At 34.7% G+C, this 18,276-nt stretch overlaps 2 long non-coding RNA genes across 2 annotated transcripts in view; both read right to left on the reverse strand.

Annotated features, from left to right (window-relative positions):
- The window catches only part of LOC146544627 (uncharacterized), an 82,594-nt gene that overhangs the window by 25,426 nt on the left and 38,892 nt on the right, over positions 1–18,276 (reverse strand). The window lies entirely within an intron of this gene.
- On the reverse strand, positions 10,068–18,026 carry LOC146544628 (uncharacterized). The gene is made up of 2 exons (XR_014882338.1): positions 17,450–18,026; positions 10,068–10,307 (listed from the first exon to the last, which is right to left on the reverse strand). It is a non-coding gene; the product is annotated as an uncharacterized LOC146544628 (long non-coding RNA).

Consider the following 18,276-nt stretch of genomic DNA (forward strand, 5'->3'; position numbering starts at 1 on the left):
TGCACTATGATAAATTTCTTGACTTGAGACCAGATGCTTCATAACTGGATAATAAAAGGGCATTTATTGCAACTACTAGCAAATTCACACTATGATTGTCTTTTGTGTAATGGGGCATTAAGTTTTTCAGTATTATGAAATCAAACTACTTGACTAATGAGTCAGTTTTTCACAATGTTTTGAATTACTCAGAAGATAAACTATTATTTTATAGTTTGATCAACTCAGTAAGTCTGTTAGAAATTAATAAGAATATTACATGAAATATTCAAGTTAAGAAGACAAAAAATCATGAAAGCATAGTCTGAAATCACATTCTCTGGCATTCACCCTTGGTTGATATTATGCTGTCTATCAAAATTTTGCTGGACTTTTCTCTGTGGAAATCATTTCGCAAATGGGAGGAGGGTTATTACTGTTATTTCCTTTTTGGTTCTCTCTCAGTTATTATTAAAAATCATCATGAAATCCTGCTTCCTTGAAAATGATGAATAAACATGAAACTGTTTCCAAGGCTACTTGTCATGATATTCCTTGATTTAAGGATTGAATGGTTCCGTTTTCTTCTTTTTTTCCCTTTGCTTCCTTTCCTTTCATTCCTCACTTTCCATCCTTTTTTTTTTTTTTTTTTTTGTCTTTTATACACATACATAAAAATAGTACAGCAACAAATTAAAAGTAGTCTTTTTTATCCTTCCTTAGAAATCATTCTTATTCCCATTAACAATCTTTTTGCTCTGGTTTATTTTTTCAGCTATTTTACTCGTGTAGAGCTTTTTGCTTCTTTCATTTAGCTTAAATGTAAGATATTTAGAATACCTATCACTTTTAATAAGATCTGTGATGGCTTGCAGTTAAAAAGATGTCCCCTTTTCAGCTAGCTGCTGTTTTGAAACGTCATAGTTTCACAAATCTCTCCAAATTCTGTGGGTGTTCAGGTATGTAAATCTACTTGTGAATTCCATTAAGAATCCGAAACTAATATTGCAATAATTATGTTCCTCTGCTTATGCTTAAGCTATAGCATCAGGAAAACCTACATATTTCCCACATTTAGATGTGAGATCTACTAGTATCCTGGGTCAGGACCTGAAAAGATGCATGCATGTACTTCCATACAGTTTGTCTACCAGCCTAAATTCCAACAGAAGAGCCTGGCAAGTAAGGTAAAAAGGAGCTGAAGTACCTTTCCATGGTTGTATTTTTGCTAGAATTGACTGGAGGAAGAAGAACAGTGCCACTGAATAGACTTGTCACAATCTGACCATCGAGGCTCATAGCCTCTATGAATTTAGCTATTATTTCTTAAAAGAATAATAATAATAAAATTAAAAAACAAATTAAAATCCTGTAGTCAAGAGTGCTGCTGTTAACTATGTCTCATTTGCTAACGCCTTTGAAGAAAAACAAAGCATAGATTAGTGAATTTGTAGTTCAGACATTGTCTTGAAGACATCATTTCCCCTACTCTGATATCTTCTTTCCAACAACATCCCAGCTGCAGTTGTTTCAGATAAGTTGAAATAAATTTTGTTTTGATGTATATAAGTAGTTGCTTTTAGTATATGCATTACAAAGATGTACTAGGATATCCTTCACTTTATATTCAGCATTAAATTCTATATTCCTTTAAAAATAATAAAGTGGAATAGAAAGACTAAAACAATTGCAATTTAATTGAAATTTCAAGTCTTATTTATAACTTACAAAAGTAAATATGACTATAAAATGAAACTGAATAGTGCTGAAACTGAAACATTCTCAAATTACCATCTGTTCTCTCAATAAAAAACTGCTGTCTACAAAAGCAAAAATCTTTTCTACATACTGTCTACTATTGCTTAATGAGATTGTATGGGTGACATCTTGTAAATACATCGTGGATTTAAATTAAAAGGAAAACAAATATGGTTATAGACATTTTTAGGCTATGTCGAAAGCCGATACATACATTTCATATATATTCTGATGCAGAAAAGAGCAGCTGGATTGAGTACAATACTACATATTATTGTACAGTGTATACAGTAGTATAAATGTACTGTATATAAGGAAATCCTTATATAACATACTGCTTACAACATCCTACATCTTCACCTCTGTAAGACCACAAGAAAACAGTAAAACCTACCTGACATTTCACCTCTCAGAGAACAAAAGCCACCCCAGAGGACTGAAGAAGAGAGAATTCCTTTCACTTGAATCCTTCCAAATTGAAAGATACATGAGAGTTTTCATTGTATACCTGGAAACCTTCTTAGACTGTTTATCAGAAAAGATGTCTTTGATTCAGTACTCATACACTAATTGTGGTATTTCAGCTGAAAAACACCAGATTTTCTCTCTGAAAACTGTTCTATTTTAAACAGGAGGAGGAGGAAAAGGCATCAGAAAGCAGGAGAGAGAAAGAGGAAGGGATTAGCAATCACACTTATAAGCCATTGTGGCTTCCAAGGCCAAACATCAATTCATTTCACCCTGTTCCTGTCCATAATACTTCTCAGTCAAAGCAACCTCTAAAAGAGAAAGATTGGTAGCTATTTGTAAGGCAGGGGCTTCTCACTCCTACTGTATTATGAATTGAGAAAATTGCAAGAACCAGAAATCTGTGCTTTCTTATAAGTTGGTCCCCACTGAGAACCTCACGGCACATACCCGTCATTTCCCATCCTCAGACTCAATACTCCGTTATACTACAAGGCATGCCTGCTCTGAATTGAACAACAACAGAAACATCAACATTTTCCTTCTAGATAGCTACTTTTTTGAATTGTCATTCAGAAAACAAACAAAAAGAAAGTAAGAAAAAAAAAAAAACATTTCAGTCTGCTCTTACTCAGAATGTGTACTTCAAGTATCTCCCTCAATGTTATTTCATAGAGCTGCCTTGTCTAATGGGAGACTTGAACTAAAACTGTGTCATATTCTGGATGAATAGAAGTCATTTTACCCTCTCAATCAAAGACCTCATGTTTTCAAATGAAAAATAGAAGTATTTGTGTTAGTTTCCTTCTCCATATCCATTATGCATCTCAGATTCTGTTCTATCCACATCTCTGCATTTTTCTTTGCAGCTGTCACCCATCAGCAGTGCTCTCCTAGTTCCAAAATGCTCCACAAAGACCACTACTGCAAAAGCAGCTAGTTGTAGAAATGCCCACCTCCTACCTGCAAGCTACAACTGTAGGTTGCAAATGGAACTACTTAACTGTTTGAAAAGTAGATGTGCAAAGTCTTTTGTCACCGCCACCCTGGTGTTTCTTCCAAGGTTTTTAAGTCAACAATATGCAGTATGCTAACTAACAAATCATAATTATAGGCTGTCCTTTCCATTAATAATATTTTAAGACCCACAGCATCTCTAGTTCCTCCTAAAGAGCACAGGGTAAAGCAGCTTTTGCACAACCAAAAATCTTTGCACAGACCACTCTCTCTGTTGTCATAGATGCACATTGTTCTAAACTCAATTCATTCTCTCAGCCTTCTCAAATGAGGAAAGCAGCCATCAGCAACATATTCATGAAACAATCTGTGCTCTCCCTCAAAGACCCCAACATCTCTATCCCTGAATCATAGAATCATAGAACAGCAAACTTCGTCAGACTGGTAAGAGAGGTCAGGAAAGAGCACTTTGAGGAGTGAGAAAAAGATTTCTAGGCACATAAAGGGACATATAAATTTGTATATTGCACTGGAAGACAAGGTTGTGTTTTTTTTTCTTTCTTTCTAGTACATTTGTACCTTTGTCACCACAATTTTCCACACTGTGATTTTCTCAGAAGGCATATGACTGAATACCTATGATATATAGAGTATCACCACATAGTGGTATGGAATAAAAATAGTCTCCTGATCATCCTTTGTTGAGCATTGTGAGCATGATCTACATTCTGAACACAATGTTCTTCAATATTAGTGGCATGTGCTCTAAGGAATTGAGCTTTGGTTGCTGTTCCTGGATGCTAATAAGTGCATTCAAATGTGGAACTGGAATGAACCAAGAATTCTTTCAAAAGTGCATATATATATATTTATATGAACTTTAAAAATATCAAGCAAATACACAACTGTCGTATTTACCTTGATATTTTCTGTAGTTTTATTGTTTATTTATATTAACAGTCTCTCTCACTGCATTTTTCCTTCACTAATTGAATTACCATTTCCCCTTCTTTTCTTCCCCTGTTATGTGTCTTTTGATCTCTTATTTTTTGTTCTCATCCCCGGTTACCTGTCAGTGTACTTGTCTACAACTAGCATAGCCTAAAGTGTTTAGTATAAACAACTCAAGCTAAGCAACTAAGTTTCAACATTGAGAGAATAACGTTTAGAATCACGAAAGTTGGAAAAGACCTTCAAGATCATCCAGTCCAACCCTATTTCTGCTGACACGTGCTTACATTTCTAAAACCCCACTTTGCAGCAGTTAAGGTCCATTTTTTATCTGAAATATGTATGTTGTTTTACTTACAATATATTTTTATTAAAAAATTATTTGCACCAGTCTCTCTGGAATAGGTAGTCCCAGTCCTGGTATGCAAAAAGAGTTAGTTATTGCCTCAAAAGATTAAGATCTAATTCTGAAAAACTAAACATGAAAACATTAAAAGAACTTCATTTCCAGATTTGAAACAGAAAAAGTGCAGAAGATTTTAGAAACATCCCACAGTGAATTTCTGAATACAACCTGAACTGTTCAAGGAAGACTGTTGCTATTAACATGGAAGGCTTTTAAGTTTAGAAGTCATTCTTCAAATACTGTTCAGAAAGCCAAAACACTTGGACATGTGGGAAATTTAAACAGAGGGCTGTATTTCCAGTGGGATTTCTCACTTGCTTGTAGGTAGCTGTGGTCCTCACTCAAAGGATTGTGCTTACATACACACAAAGATTTGAGCTTAACAAACTAACGTCATTTTTCTTATGATGAATATACTTCAGTCTCATGGCTAATTATCTAACAGCCAAATTGAATTTGAGTATAAAGAGGATGAAGGTCACAAAACTGAATGATCTGAATAACAGAACAAACACATAGTAAGAATCTGAGTCATTTTAAGTGAAAGACAAGAAGAGACAAACAGTACTCACATGCCTTCATTCAGAGAGGATCACAGAAATGATATTAAAAGTGTTTTACTCTCCCATTCTCGTTACATACAAACCCGAAGGTGAATGACAGTGTATTTTACAGGATGTGTCAAGTTCTGTTGCTTTCATACAATAAAGAATTTTACGAGTTTTATTAATTTGAAAATAAAATCTTATATTTGTTTTCTTTCAAAATACTTAGATGCCTTTGATCCTGTAGTACTAGGAGGTTTACACAACAAACCATTTTATTTAAACTCATCCTAACAATGAAAGTCATAAAACTATGACTTCAAGCATCACAGATTTAAAAGACTCAGTAGCTTCCATCACTCCTCATTTGTTTTTAATGTATGTGTTATCCATGAACACTGGCTTATAATGCATTTAAGCTTGTCTTTGAATTCTTAGGTAATACTTAAAAGAAACTGAACTCTTAATAAAGAGATCAACTTCAAACAAGTCTTCACAACAGCACTTAACAGATACTTAGTTTCAAGCAGTGATTGCTATTTTGCAGTAACTAGCCTTCACCACATTCTTAAATTGGAAGTCTTTTAAATTCCTCATCGAGCTAGAATTGATGTAATGAGCAATGTAGCAGGTACAATGGAAGATGCACTATAAAGAAAAACTGACAGCAAATTATTCTGATACATAGTTAAGTGAAGGTATTGGAGATTATTCATTTTCAGAAGGCATTATTGTCCTTTTGCATGCATATTCTAATTAAAACAAGTGTTAATAAAAGCAGGAAAAAGATGACAGACAAAATCTTAGGGCCCGAAATATAGACAAACTATTATAGCAGCATACACCGTATTAAGTATTCTGCAAAAGTAGATTCCCAAGATGCCTTCAAATTCATTGTGTTACAAGTATAATCATTTTCATGTCAGAGTTCAAGCCAAAGCATGATAAAACTTAAGGATGCAATACCTCTATGTAATAGACTTCAGCACTTGTTCCTGAGTGTGTTATCTTTTCCTGATATCATATAAAGAACTGGTATGTTTTCAGTGCTGAGCAGTGCAAAGAAAGAGGATGTGTAGACAAGACTGGCAGGTCCCTTGCTGACTGAAATAAGCATACCTTCTGTCAGCTTTTGCAAGTAAGGTCACTTCATGTTTTTAATTCACCTGATGTGATGTCACAGGTGGCTCTGATATCCCAGGTGGCCCTCAAGGATGGCTCCGTTGATTTTGCTTTCACTCCACTTTCCAATTTTTTTCCTGTAGCCCCTTGTCCAGCTGTGATTCTGACGTTCCTGAGACAAACTCCTAGATTTCTTTAGGGGGTCCTTACTCAGCTTCTCAGGGATTACCAAATAGAGGATGTAAAAGTGAGTTAGGAGAGGACAAACTGAGGGTTAAACATTGTATAGGAGTGTGAGAAAAGAGAGAACAAGATAAGAGTTAACCATTGTATAGGAATGCAGGTAAGCAGGATGTGAGGCCAGATAACATCTCGAAACCCTGTTGTAAACATGAAGAAACATTGCACAAGGAACAGGTCAGGATGGGATTACTTCTGTTGAAGACAATGAGCCTTCATCCCACGACCATCAGAAGGAGACCCCGACTGCCTACGGCCCACGTGCAAGAGGGAGGGACCGTATGCTGATGGGTTCTCGGAAATGGAATGAATATGGATACGATTTCCAGGAAAATCATTGATTATGTATTAGTTTGGCCTGTATCTGTACCAAGCTTTTGCCCTACGTTGTGCAAATTAGGTGGATCTATCCCCCTTGCACCCGGTATCTGCGCAGCACTGAATAAACCACACCTGCTTTGTAATCTTACTTGGGTTACAGAGTTTGATTCCACATGTCAAAAGAACATAAACATGCCAGGAATGTTGAGGGACACAATAGTTTCAAAACTGAAAGTTTTTTTTTATTTGAGGAAACCTTAGGAAACTGAAGGTAAATTAATAAATTAACAACTTAATTCTGTGATTATGTTACAAACATACAAACATATTCAGGCGGTTGTTTCTCAGCTCTTATTATGAAAAAAAAAAAAAAAAATCAAGACCAATCTGCATCAGAGCATAAAACTGAGTGATGAAGAATAAAAACTTCTGGGTTCATTCACCTTTCTCAGCGTTTTGCACAGAGGTGCCACAAATAAAAGGAGAGACTAGCCAAGGGTTAGAGAGTCTTCATATCAGAAGCAAAGTAATTTTCCTTTATGTTACTCCACAAAAAAAAACATGCATAAAGATACATGAATTTTTCTACAAAGGCTCAATTATTATTCCTTTCCACATTCACTACCTATTCTTTAAAAGTGTCAAAAATTGATTATTTCCCACCCATGTGCAATTTTCTTTATTTTTCACCAGCCCACTGCGTACCTTCACTTTTGTATTCTTTCTCCTTTCATTTCTCTGCCTTCTGTTTTCTCATTCTTTTTATAACTTCTCAAAGGCCTCCCTCCTATTCTCCCTTACTCATATTCTGCTCTGCTGAAAAATACCTGCAGCAGCAAACCTTTTCTACTGTGAGTGACAAGGAATGCTGTTGATTCAGTGCAGCAAGGCCAGGTGGTACAATGAGAGCAGTGGGTAATTTTTCAGACTGTGCCAAAATAAGGGCTGGCCCTAGTTTTCCTGAAAATTAGTTTAAATGACCTGGTTTGATTCTTTGTATAAGGAGAAGTCAAGTTCAGCATAAAGTTTTTGCTGGTTTTGGAGAATTTTTGCCTATTTATAGTTCTGCATTTTTGTGACATTTTTATGGATGAGAGTATATTATTCTCCTATAGAATACAAAGAGGCAATGCAGCTGAAAATGCATCTGAGCATGCTAATGTTCCTCTACAGAGAAGATTCCTGTACGACATAGGTCTCTGTGGGCAATGCACGCTATCCCAGTTTTGCACATTTTTACAGTCAATTAGGTGTGATTACAGAATACAGCTGGACTCATGTGACCTATAAAACTCATCTTTACTTTTCTGAAATGGGTAAAGGAAAGAGCAGTAATTACAGAAAGAATTTCCTCATATTCTCCATTCCCTATATCTCTACACTGAAAAATTGGAAAATATTAGAGAAAACAAAAAATACAAAAGTTTTAGCCTCAGAATTCAACTTTACTGATACTTACGCAGAAACAGAACCAGTGGAGAATCTCTGTATCTGCTTTAGAGATTTTTTGAGGTTTTTGGAACAGTCCCACAAGACATGCATCTACTGGGAGAAAATCCTCTAGGACTTGAATGCATACACAGAAGTTTTCTTGCAGAAAACTTCTAAAATTAATGTAAACACCAAATTCTGACCTACTCCTTTCTTGAGCTATGCTAAAACTAAGAAACCCCACAGAGAAATACATTGTGGACTAACAAATCAGCATGATGAGTTCACTGGCTGCAGCTGAGGTTGTGCCTCCTTCCACCCCATGGCAAATGTGTACTTGTTCACATGAGAGATATTTTTAATGAAAGAACATTACCTTAGATTATTCTGTTCCTCAGTAGGTAAACAGGTGTTTTTGGACTCTTCTAAAGGTTTAGATGATACACATTAACTTTTACAAAGTATTCCATTAATATGAATGCAATTTCTTTTCACCTTGATTTACTTCAGGTTGTTTCCTTTCTAAGCAAGCATTATATGCGGTTGCATTTTAATTACAAGTATCCAAATAGTAATTTATTAGTGTGGATAGGAAAGTTCTCCTCTGCAAACAAAAGTTGGTGCTTGCCTTTCAGTTACCTTCTTGATCAGCAACACTTTGAAAATAAACCAGAAGTTAACAGAACTCACCAGTGTGCCGTATTTTTTCATGATCTGTGATTCCCTTTAATGGTTAGAGTACAAAAACTTACATGAAACTTCCTGTCTGACACTGTATTTATTTTATTTGAAAATAATATTTTAAAACACATCATAAACTTTTTTTTTTCCTTTTTTTCCCCCACACCAGGGCACTAATTGTCTATTCTATGAATAATGAGTGTTGTTTACTACATTTTCTAATGCCTGCTATCTCACACTTGTTCTGTGAAAATCCTGCTTTAATCTTGCTGGATAGTAGTAAGCTGAAAATTGGAAGTTGAAATCTTGTTCTAAAAAAGTATGTGTCTTATTAGGAACAGGGTTAACAAACACATTCTACTCCATCAGTGATTTTTTTTCTTGTTCAGAAATAAGAGCTTGTTTCAGATCTCCCTTAATTCACAGTATACACAATATTCTTTTTCTTTACCCAGCATCTAAATATCAATATGAATTTATTATCATGATTTCTAACAACCTAATGCATTTGGCAACTTAATTAGAAATAACACTTTTAATCCTGGTAGGATTAGCCTATCTTCTGACTTCAGAAAGTAAATGACAGTAGTTCTTGGAATATACAAGACATTGTTTTTTCCACACAACAAGACATGAAAAAGACTACTATTTTACTTTCAGTTAAGAATGCTTTTTATTTATTTTATTGCTTGCAGTGTGCTCTTTTCACAATATAAGATGCTTTTATTTCATGCTCTCTATTGCATTATCTAGCTTAGAATTTCTTAGGTCTACTTTTTTGTTCTATGTAAAAGATAATAAGTGGAATGTTTAAATAAGCTGGATGTTTTAATGATTAGTAATTTCAGGCTGTGGGTAAAAGAGCTCCAGATGAAAAACATCATTATAGAGAAGATAAAGTGATTATCTGACATTTAAGCTGAGACTTATAAATCTAAAAGAGACAGCAAAACAGGACATTCGATTTATTCAGGGAAGACTTGAGAAAAGGAAGAAAAGGAGGAAGAGGAGGAAAAAACTAGCTAATAACAAAACACAGGGGAAAACAAATATTCATCTAAGTAACAAACATTCATCTACGGTATAAAATATGAGACAGAAGAGGAAGTAAAAGACATCATCTAAAGAATGAGAATCTGATATAATGATGCTGGTTTTAAAACTTTTTTTTTCAGTAGAACTACACAAATAAGACAAAAAATCATGACCTGCTAGCTAATGTATTTATTAGTTAACCACGGCTTGATAAAAGGAGTGGCAGTGTGAACTGATTTGCATGTGCAGATCAGCATACAGAAAGGCTGTGTAGAAGTTGATGTTGATGTTTCCTCCAGAGAGGACAACACACTTGGAAAGGTTTCAGAGTTTTCAGCTGATGTTTTCACAGTCTTCTCACATTTGCTCAGAGGCTTGAGAGCCAATATTCTTTGATTTCCTATACTCATGCTCTGCAAAAATATACAATTATAAGTTCAATTATCCTTACCTTCAGGAGCAAAATCTGAAGAAAAAAAAAAAAATGGAGGACTATTACCCTCCTTTACAAATGTGAAACAAATTTAAGTAGGCATTAAGTCACGTGGAAGCACAGAGTGGAGCTGACAACTAAAAGCACCCCAAGTCAGTTACATACAGATAAATTGTACCTCTCCCTCAGCGCTGCATGGTTCTTCAGAAACCATGTATCCTTAAGAAAGCACCCTCAATTAGCAGCTTTGAAACTTCTAATTTCACTGACAATGGGCCGACTCCAAGGCTTTTATATTTGAAAGAACTCAGATTATCTGCAAACTCCTAGCACTTCAGTTAAATGTTCAGGTCTGACGTCTAATGGAGAGATGATAGAACGTGAATTCTTCGCTTTTCTTTCTCAATGAGTGATTGCATTTAGCAGCAACTACTCATTATAACAGTTGTCTACTTAAAACCGAATATCTGAGCAACTACAAAAATTTTTGCCTTCTGAGTGTCATGTTGTACTCTTGCATTCAAAATAACGAGCATTCATTCATCTTTTCATGCATAGGTACTACACTCTTTGTTGATACGGTAATGTTGCCAAAAAGGGTTGTGTTTACTGTCACTGAACTTAAATACACAAGGTTTTATATATATTTTCTCTCGGAACAACACTGATGGGAAAATCTCATTGACATGTCCCAGAATTTTCGTGTACCTATTGTCTCTTAAGTAAATTCAAGGGAACTGGATCCAGGTCCTTGTACAAAAACACTGCCTCTCTATTCATGGTAGAAGACACCAATGTGCCTTAACTTCTCAATACCCACTGTTGAAACCTGGATCTTATAAAATATCCTACTGTAATTTTCATGGTTTTTTTTTTTTTTTTAAATCTTTGTTTTGAGGTACTAAATGTTCATGAATAACAGAAGTACTTGGAAAATAAATTTTAACATGGGAATTCCTACCTATTATAACAAAGGTAAAAAGAAGAAAATATTTCCCTACAAGTTTTCACATTTCTATGATAATGTAGCTTGAGGTCCCTCATCCCCCAGACTAGCCAGCACCTATAGCATGGCATTTTGTTCTCTGCCCTAGTATTTCAAAGGAACAATGCACCGGTCACTCTGAATGAAGTTCCAGGGATTTAATTCATTTCCCTCTTTACAAATAGATCTTATTCTGACAGAGCACTACAAGAAACGTAAGAATATTTCCCTCTTGATGTGTCACAAGAGGTTAAAAAAACAACCTTTTCTTCTGTTATTTCTGCCTCTGTCTGGCATTTAGAGAACTGAAATAGTCAATTAAGCACATCATATCAGCAAGTGTAAATATTTGGGAATGCTTTCCTTTGATGACTTTGTTTCACTTACTGCACTGATGTTCTTTTCAATCGTTTATTCTGTGCACTGAATTACTCATTGAGCAATTATTTTGGAAGTGAGTCTTCCATCAGAGTCAAGAAAGATTAATTATATTATACCTTTTATTCCTACACACTCTTACAAACTGCCTTAATCCTGTAATTGCATTTTTATGTTATTTTACTAAAAAAAAAATTAATTGAATCTTCTGAACATACACTTTAAAGAAAAATCAAGATGATGTTTAATAAGTCACAATATTGTATATTTATTCTTCTTCCTCTTAGAGGCTAGAATTTAAATAATGTAAAAACACATTCTATTCTAGTCTTCAGTGATGTCAAGAAACATAACTGACAAATCTGAAAACAAAAAAGAAAAAAATGTTTCGTTAATCTTAACAGCATCTACAGAACCTGATGGCAAAAATATTATCATTCTCCTGAAACTACTGTGATGTGAATGTACTTAATAACTGTATCCATGCATTATACCACAATAATAATGGCTAAATTATAATTCATCACTTTTCTAGGATCATATTTTAAAAAGTAATCAGAATGCTAAACTCATTTCAGAAATGTTATCTTCTTTCCCCTTTTTTACCTTTATAAGCATATACAGTGCTAGTTTCTCCAGCAAACAGAAGTTTAAATTAATGTACCATGTCATACTGTCAGCCTGGTAATCTTCAAAATATAGAGATGGGTTTGAGAAGATGTAAACAAAACTGCAGAAGTGAAGTATCCACAAGAGAAGCCTCCAGGGATACCCAAGGTTTTACCTTACAGCATTACACTGACAGTTACACGTTTAAAAGCCTATCTCCCCAAAATGAGCTGCACTGTCTAGACAGGACGTGTGTGTACACGGGCAAATGCAGTCTCCAATGAAAAACTACATGAAATGAGAAACAGAAGTGACTTGAGCACTGCAACTTCCTGATAGATTTTTTTTACACATCAAGACCTGTACCTTGTTCTTCAGCTCAGTCTTGGTGAGAGTTCATAGCATCGGTTGGCAGGGTCTATTACCTACTGCTGATCATTTAAAGAAGAGAATAACGCAACTTTGTCATCATGTTCAGTGTGATCTAATAAATGCTTTAATATAAAGGATTAAATTATTAGAGCATTTTATTTATATCTGTTCATAGGAAGGTGAAAAAACAACAAAATATTTATAGTACAGAAAGGAAATCAACAAACAAAAAGCAAAAAACAACCAATAAATAAATAAATAAATAAAACGTGGTGGAAAGGATCCCTAGATAAAATCATTCTAGCATCACTGCAATAGGATTCGTAAGATCTAACTTATCTTTTATTTAAGTACCTTTTTTTGAGTGGGTAAGGGCCAGTGATTAAATCAAATGTGTTTCTCAGGTGATGCATATTGAAGCAGAGTTGTGAAAATAGTTGAATGATGATCAGATTGCTCAGTATAGCCTGTTTTTAGCACAATTATTAGAAAATACATATCAAGACAAAAGACAGCCTATTGTTTTTGGTGAACAGGAGTATGTGTCAAGTAATTCAGGGAGTTTTACTGTAAAAATAGAAAATATATGAAGAGCTCCTGAGGAATGTAACTGCATAAAAAAAATGCACCTCAGTGATCAAGGGTTGGGATAAAGTCCAAAAAGTGAGTCAAGAAAGAAAAAATTACATTTAAAGACGACTCTTGCCTCATTTTTCAACAGTTACACAAGAAAAATAAGAGGTCCTACTCCATGTTCCGGAATTATTGTAGTATTACTGAAAAGCATTCCTCAAACAATGACACTGCTGATGCGAAGAGTGCTCAGAGCTAGATGACTGCTGCAAACAACTGTCTGCAATTACTTTGGTGAGCTTTACAACTAGTTTATGGCTCAGTTATGCCGGCTTTTTTGTTGTTGTTGTTTTTCCTTTAGTGTTCTTGAAAAGATATTTTCATTTCTAAAACCTACAAGGAAGACAAAAGTCTTACAAATACATTTATGAATATTACTAGTTCTTTATCCATGCCACAGTAGAATCTAAATGATATTCTCCTCATGGAGGAATAGGCTTCTCATGTTATTCAAAGCAAACTCATTGCTACATAAGATGAAGGAATATATGAATGTTAAGACCTACACTAGGGAAAGCAAGCAGCAATCTTCAAAAGCATTACACAGATGTAAAAAGATGAGGATGTTCACTACTGCATTGACACTATTAATGAATAGCAGACACAATCTAAAAATATTTTCCTAACATTATCCACAGAATATTTCTTGCTTTACAGAATATAATCAAGGTAAACTAATGACAAAATTTATTTTCTCTTTGTTCTGGATAGACAGCATCAATTCACTTAGGTTCCCATGTCACTTCAGACTCTGCTCATTGATTTCAGCCACCACCAATGTCTCAAGAAAAAGGAGAGTAGCACCATGAAATTGGAAAGGAGCCAACCAGCAGATAAATATCATAGACAATGACTAATATCAAAAATAGGAGTTCTTTTACAGCAGTGGGCAGCTGCACTCACAGCCTGTAACCATGATGACTTAGCAATAAGACTGCTGTTACCAGGTAGTATGGCTGAGTTGCCTAATGGTTGATGTTGATCCTGACCAGAAGACTCCCCCATGGCAAATGGAGGAGTTGGGATCTTCCACACAGACTGAGCAATACCAGACTGGTGCGGTGTGACCTGATGCAGCTGGCCTGTCCCAGCTGTGAGGCTGTATATACTGCACCAGCTTTGGGGGACAGATGGCAGTGGCAATCACCTTATCTGCATGTTCCTGTCTTACATAGCAGCACAGCAAGAAGTTCTCATAAGAACATTGTTTCTGCTTTGTAGAAATTATGAGTAGTTTTGTTTCTTTCTAGGAAAATCCCACATTAGCTTAAATGTCCAAAGGGGAAGAATCTCTGCCATGGACAGAGATATGCACAGCATGCTGTGCATGGGTCAGAATCACCTTTTGTGGTTAACTGCCCTAGCCTACCAGCATTGAAAGGGATGAAAAAGTACCTATGCCATTCTCTTCCTATAGTGTTAACTCCAGTAACAGCATTGTGAATGATACCTTACAAAATCTAAGCCTTTCTCACTGGAATCATAACAACCAACAACTCATAGTGCAAAACAGCATAGAAGCTGTAAGAAGCAAGAAGCAGAGAAATGACTGAATAATCTCTTACTAGAAAAGCAGTTTGAGGATTTCTAAAATTCTCTCTGAAACTGAGTCAAGTATTTTTAGCCAAATAAGAACTGCAAAACTACCACAGAGCATGAAAATCCTGGTAGTTGAAACAATAAAGAAACACCACACTTCAAAAACTGAAACAGAGGAAAGGGAGTAAATGCTCCATTTTCATCCTTTCTCTAACACTTCACTGACGGAGGCATTCAGTCACAGTGCAAGAGATACATAACCCTCTTGCTTTCTTAAAGGGGAGCTTAAAGTGATTCTTTTTCTTCTTCATCAGTAAGTAGTATTTATAGAAACATAGAATCATAGAATCATAGAATGGTTTGGGTTGGAAGGGACCCCAAGGATCATGGAAGGCACCCCTCTGCCACACACAGGGCCACCAACCTCCAAATCTGGTACTAGACCAGGGCGCCCAGGGCCTTATCCAACCTGGTCTTGAACACCTCTAGAGATGGAGATCCACAGTCTCTCTGGGCAGCCTGTTCCAGCAGCTCACCACTCTCTCTGTAAAGAACTTCTCATTGACATCCAATCTAAACCTTCGCCCTTGAGCTTAAGTATTCTTCCCAAGTGATGTATTAGGGATCCTATTGTGTTCAAAATTCCTGAATATTCACCAACACTTGCATATTAAGCCAGGTGTCTCACTCTGAAGGTAAGTGCCCCAGTTACCAGGCTATGTAGATGTCTTAAATGTGTAACTAATTAATGCTAAATTGTTTAAAGAAAAAAAAGAAGAAAAAAAAAAAAAGGGGGAGAGAACTAGTGTGCAGAACAAATGCATAGTATGCATGATAATGCATGACATTTAAGATCTGAGGAAGGCTACAGGACATGATGAGTTAAATTATTGTATGAACTTCTTGCAGAAATCTAGATTTCCTCACAAGCAGGTGGAATCTTTTTTGAAGCATACTGAAACCTGTATACACTCGCATATATATAAATACACATGACAAAGCATCTGCAGAGAAATGAAAAGAATGAGCTGAGGATTTTGGTTTTAAATCAGAAAATGAATAATTCAAATAATTTTTAATAGAAATTTTTGGAGATAAGAAGAATTATTCAAAATACTGACCCACTAAGTTATACTGACTAATTAGTATCCTCTGGGATTAGGGTAGAATAATCCAGGATCTTCTGGAATAAAATAATATATATATATTATATTATATAATACTGGATAAAAAATAGCTTATACTTCCTGTTCACAAACATGATTTCACAAAACTGCCAGATATCGAATACAAACAGGCTGCCAGATTTCATGACTGTTTTTGTTTAATTTTAATGGTCACTTCTTCTAAGTATTATCAGTGTATGTGATCTGCCCCTCCAAGGCACACAGTTGTACACCCAGCACATTCCCTTTCTGTTTCCATAAAAATATTATAAATGCATTCCTGTCACTGAAGATGAACTAATGACTACATTTAGGGAAATTTTCTGGGGGAAATTGGAAATTTTGCAGGAATATTAGTAATTTAGTTCAAAACCCAATCTGTGTTCTTATAATATGATTGTCTAACACTAAACATTCCTACAGGCAATCTTATACAGAGCATTTGATTATTCCAGAGGCATTTTTTAGAATTATGTGCTATAGCTAACATCCATTCATGGTAGTTTGTCTATTATCTTCCATCAGATGAAAATCTAAATAGTTAGTGTGTACTTTTCTTATACACACACACACACACACAAAAAAAAAAAAAAAAAAAACTAATTTTTTTCAGGTTTTTGTAAGAACATGGAAATCTCACGTGGATTCCCAGGTGGAACCGCTACAAGAGTATCCTCAGTTCATTCATATTAGAATTAAGCATTTCAAAGCTTCGATAGAAGTAGGCAAGCTTTTTTGTTGTTGTTCGGTTTTTCTTTCACCAAAAACGTGGAGATTTGAGAAGATATTAACCTTTAGAGACAATTTTTTGAGTAGTGCTAGCTAGAAAGAAAAATGAGAATCTTTAAAAGAGGTGTTGAAAGAGAAAATAATAATTTGGAAATATCAAAACAATTTTACTTTAACATTTAAACATTTCATAATGAATCTGTATTCATTTTTATTCTTCTGCTAAAAGATTTTTCACACTTAACACATCAACTTAAATAAAAATGTCAAATTGCCTGAAAAATGGCCACTGTTGTAGCTTTTCATCTTGTCAAAAGTATTACTAAAAATAGTTTGGTTCCATCTGTACTGAGTTCCACGTACTTTTGCAATTCAGTCACCAAACTGAAAGAAAATATTTTTTTTCTGCTTTGTTTTGAATACTAGGCATAAGCTCAATGTTTTTTAAATGGTACAGCATGAAAACCAGAATAAACATGCTGTGAATTACATTTTTTAAAGGACTAAGTGATGAAAAGGTATTGTTGAATATTTATATCTAATAAAATAAGTAATATTACAGCATTTACATTTGTATAAATGTTCTCATTATAGCTAACAACAGGAGTTTTACACAAGTAAAGACTGATTAAAAACCATAGGAAAAATACTGGAAGAAATACAATTTCTTTTAGCAAGAAAGAAAGTTCTAGTGTTGCCAAAGATACATACCCATTTTGACAGCTTACTTGGTGCTTGAATGTCACACATGTTCTTCACATGTTGAGACACAGAACAGCATTAATATCTGTGCTAAGTTCAGTATCTGTTGAAGAGTCAGCTAAAATGAGCGGTAAAAGTAAGATTCAGCAGCAAGCATGTGACTATATATATGAAATTAGACTTAGAAAATCCAGGAAAATAGTCTTCGTTAGGGAAGGGTGGATAGGTAATGATGACTGTCAAAATTTCTTGCAGAAAAAATGATATTTCTTTACAAACTTCAGTCATCAGCACCCTACCATATTTATGTGAGAAATACTAAATACCTTTATTACTATCTTATTAATCACATATGTAATTTTGTAAACACTAACACAGCTACCTTCTGTATTGTAGAGCTGTATCAGCAATATAACCAATGATTTTTGAAATCCTTGACAAAGCAGATAAGAAGACAGAATTGAGAAGGAAGAAATAAGACTGTCTTCTAAAACTATATGATAACAGTTATGAAAATAATGACTGTTATTATTACTGTTGTTGAATAGGTGAAATATTTTCTTTTATTTGAAAAGATAAATCTTTATCCAGAAGAGAAAATTAGTTATAAATTATCTCATATTACATTGGAAAAATTGTTTTTTTCATTATATATATATATATATTTCAGAAACCAATTCTAAAAAATGTAAAAAGACAATTGGAAAAGTAGTATAATTGAAAAAGGAAGCCTTCAGATTCACAGTTTCAATCTTGGAATGTCCATGAGGTTTTAATTCGCTGTTTAAATCTGATGGTGAAATTAACATATGCAACATTGACTGTAAGGTTGTATA

The sequence above is a fragment of the Meleagris gallopavo genome, chromosome 3, assembly GCF_905368555.1.
Source record: "Meleagris gallopavo chromosome 3, MGAL_WU_HG_1.1, whole genome shotgun sequence".
Taxonomy (NCBI): Eukaryota; Metazoa; Chordata; class Aves; order Galliformes; family Phasianidae; genus Meleagris; species Meleagris gallopavo.